The 4006-nt window shown below is 38.7% G+C and overlaps 1 protein-coding gene across 1 annotated transcript in view; it reads left to right on the top strand.

Moving 5' to 3' along the window:
- Nucleotides 1-3380: 3380 nt before the first annotated feature.
- The window catches only part of dhx9 (DEAH-box helicase 9), an 18333-nt gene continuing 17707 nt past the window's right edge, over nt 3381-4006 (top strand). Inside the window, exon 1 of the mRNA XM_015401850.1 lies at nt 3381-3455. The gene's annotated coding sequence lies outside the window, so the exon portion shown is untranslated. The remainder of the gene's footprint in view (nt 3456-4006) is intronic.

Here is a 4006-nt window from a genome sequence, read left to right as displayed (position 1 = left end):
GCCTGCTTTTGATTCATAACTAGCTTCACATTTTTACTAATGAAGGGCATAATAATAGGAAAACAAATTGGAAATGGACCAGGGACAAAGCACACATCATGTCAATGCACCTTAAAAATGGTCTAAAATGTCCCACAGAGTGGCCACAGGCGGAAACCATTGGAAATCTGTTAGGGCCCACATGTATTAGAAAAAATAGATATCATATTAAACAATTAAAGAAGTAGTTTGTTTCCTTGCAGTAAATTAACTGTTTATCCCCTTCCACCTCACAATGTTACATGACAAGAAGTGTAGTTATTTTTGCTCATGCTATGGATGCATTTGTTCGGACTTTTGCACATAAAAAGCCAATGACTAATGTTAATGACTGATATGAGCCCTGCTGAGTAGAAGCAATAAGAAATAAAAATATCAAAAATAGTGTGTACGACGTCATCCATGCCCACCGGCTACCATTCATTCATCCTGTCCGATGAACTGCTGCTAGTTTTCCTCACATGCCTGGAAGATGTCTAGTGCTACTACCACAGATGATCTCGCTCTCCAAATGGAATTGAACGAATCAGATTAGCTAGAATGAATATAAGGGGTAGAGTGTAGCCTGTGGTCCAGGCTTCCTGTCACAACTCCAGTCCGGCGTGCGGATGACTTCATAAACACTCTACTTTGTTTTTAAAAGATATAAATATAAAAAATATAACCGCCAGTTAAATCCACATTAACATGAATCTAACAGACTGTAGTAAACAGATAAATGGAGGCAGAAGATGTCTTTCATTCATCAATGCTCACATTCAGCGACAAACAGGAGCTCTTTCAAGCTGGGCACCGTTTCATTCACAACACCTGTCCCATCAACCAGTAATCAGAAATACTTTAATAATCCCAGGGAGAAATTACTTTCATTACATTACTCAATATGTAATAGAGTGACTATAGGACCAGTTTATTTTTTACACAATTTCATACCTTAAATATATAATTAGGGGCTCCCTGCTCCGTCTCACCATCAGTTTGGGGGTCCTTAGCCTGAAAACTTTGAAGACCCCTGATCTAAAGGATTTTACTGACACAAAAATGTTTACTGCCTCTATTTCTTCACATTCTTACTTCATGTAACTAACTTGGTTTACCTCCACAAGCAAAGGAACTGCCTCAGTGTCAGAGATAGATCTTGGAGATAGAGTAACAATCTAACTGCATTCTCTTTTAGATATAAGATGGTATGTGGAATTCTATTGGTTTCTGTTCTGCTGACCTGTGATGACTAATGATTACCTGTGTGTGTTTGGCCATCTGGTGTGGACATATTGTACTAAAAGGTCAATTGTGGATGCAGGACTTTTGGCCTCATTGACCTTGAGGGGACATAGATTTAGGCAAAACTTAAAGTTGGGGCCATACTATGTGCACTCACTGAGAGCAACACTGAGGGGTCCAGGCCTTAGGTAGCATTGATTCTCTGCATTGTCTGCTCATTGCCATATATTTCTGTTATAGACTGGGCCTTCAAACAAAGGTTTTAACTGTCAACACGTCTGTGTGAAGAACTACCAGATGTTTTAATGAATCTCTAAAACCTGTATTTTCTTTTGGGNTGGTTACATCTGAATCAGAACAGATCAGTTAACGATTTATGTTGGTGTTTCAGAGTATAAGGCAGCAACAGGCAGCAGATGCCAGAGCAAATGTCTGCTTCTTCTTCTTCTTGTGAGGTTTTATGTTGGTTGGCAAACTAGTTAAAAGTGCATTACCCGTTTTTGTTTTTGTGTGGGTGTCTGTTTGGTGTAAAAATGACAATGTGATTTAATTATAGTATTGTAATGTGATGTGCTTTCTCAATAAAAATTATTAATATAAAAAAGTTCTTTACTGTCACCAACTGATGAGTTAAACAAGGAAACAGGAAACAAAACTCACCCCCAGAAAAAAACTTTAACTGAATTCAATATAATATAATCAATATAATCCTCATAATTTCTAATTTATCTTTCAGTTATCGTCACTCTGCCAGTGTCTGATGGTCTTATCGGTTTTCCCATCATGCTTTCCACCATTTCCCAGTTTAAATCTCTAACTTCAAGATACTTTTCTGCAGTTTTCACTATTATTTTGATTTTTTTTCCCGTTTTTTTCTTGTGGTCTGAGCACTGCAATTGATCACTACAACCATGAAAAGAACAAAATCATTATTTTTTACAATCACTGAATCTTCAATTTTGGATCTCTCCTCCAGAGGTTTTGAATTTGCCGTGTGCTGAACTGTAGGTTTGGGTTTTTCTTACTGGGATGGGATCCTTTTTGCAGCTTCAGCAGAAGTTATTCTGAGCTCAAATTTCACTTTTTTAATTTCCTCAGATCTTTTACTCACTTTACAGCTGCGATAAGCAGCAGTATGTTCTCCACCACAGTTACAGCATTTGATTTTAGCTTCTTTCCCACGTTCTCCATATTCCTGCTCTCCAGCAGAGCTTCCACATCACTGTTTCCCTCTGCATCCTGCTGCTATATGTCCACATTTTAGGCATTTGAAGCATCTCAGAGGAGGAGGATTGTAACTTTTAACATTGTAGCTCATGTAATCAATGAAAACTTTGCTGGGTAATTGCTCTTCTTCAAATTTAATCAACACAGATAAGCTGTCACACCTTTCTCCGTTTCTTGTTGTTTTTAACCTTTTAACTTTTACTTTTGAACCAATTATATTTTCTAGAATCTTTTTTTTCCAGAAACTTTTAGAGGAACTCCTCCAATGACTCCCCTCTTATCCCTCCATCTTGTTAATCCATATTGCCTTGCCTGGCTGAGGCTCTCTGCAGTTTATTAACAGGTCTCCACTATACAGGATTCTGGAACTGAGGACTTCTACTAGTTTATTTATGGATTTTGTAAACTGAACCGGATTCCAATCTGCCAAAGAGTCTTTCTGATTAACTAGCTTGAATATGACTTTGTTCTCATTTTGTTTTCCTGTGGAATTTCTAGATTCATCTCTTGCTTGTTCTGAACTGGACTCTCCTTCAATTGATCTCTGCTTTTTCAGCCTTTTCTCATTTTTTGACGCTACTCTCTTCCAGTCTTCTTCGCTTTCACTATTTCCTTCTTCCATCCCACAAAGATCGCTTCCTGTTTCTTTGCTACTCGCGGTCAGGACACTTCTAACCTGACAACAGCCAGATGCATGTCTCACTCCGCCTAGCTGTGAGTGGAGCTGGGCGGAGCGAGACATGCATCTGGCTGTTGTCAGGTTAGGACATTTCTCCACAGTGACAGAAACACCGGCTTTCCTCCCTCCAACACCCAGAGCAAACGCCCTGAGGAGCGCCAGCAGTGACCAGAGGGTCCTTCTACCTCCTGAACAGGTGGGGGCGCTATACTTCCGGCCCGAGGAAACAATACTCTGCTGTCCTCCCGCTGCCTCTGAACAGATATTACTCATTTCTAACTTGGCTGTGAGTAAAGAAATTAATATTAAATTTTTTCCTATTTGTATCAACAATATTAGTGTTTCTGTGAAGATAGATGAGCTGCTTGGAGTTGATCTAAAGGAGAGAACTGACACAGATAGCACACTGCTAATATTAGCTTAGCATTTAACGGCAGCTTAATATCTGTTAGTTGCTAAATATAATGTTTAATACTACAATGTAATGGGAACTATCTATCTGCTGTGTTAGTTATTAAGAAGGGATACATGGGTAAAATTAAAAGCTAATAGAGCTAATGCTAACCTCAGCTGAGTGTTTGCAGAGAACATGTTTCCAGGACGGAGTCTTTTCATGTTCACTATTTGAGCTTTTTAACCAGTTTTAGGCGGATGTATTTTATAAAGTAGGAGAATGTAAAGAAGATGATAAAGTTAAGGTTATCTGTTCTAAAAAATCTAAACATTCAGCCATTCTCGTCTCACTACATGTATTGAGGTTCATTAGACTGCCGTTGGTTTTTAGTCTGGTTCAACCCTTTCTATAGACTAACCCAGATAACCATAAAAGAGCTCTAA

Source organism: Cyprinodon variegatus, unplaced genomic scaffold (genome assembly GCF_000732505.1).
Source record: "Cyprinodon variegatus isolate N-32 unplaced genomic scaffold, C_variegatus-1.0 Scaffold1267, whole genome shotgun sequence".
Lineage (NCBI taxonomy): Eukaryota > Metazoa > Chordata > Actinopteri > Cyprinodontiformes > Cyprinodontidae > Cyprinodon > Cyprinodon variegatus.
Note: the sequence above shows the minus strand (reverse complement) of the source record. Positions and strands in the feature narration are given on the sequence as shown.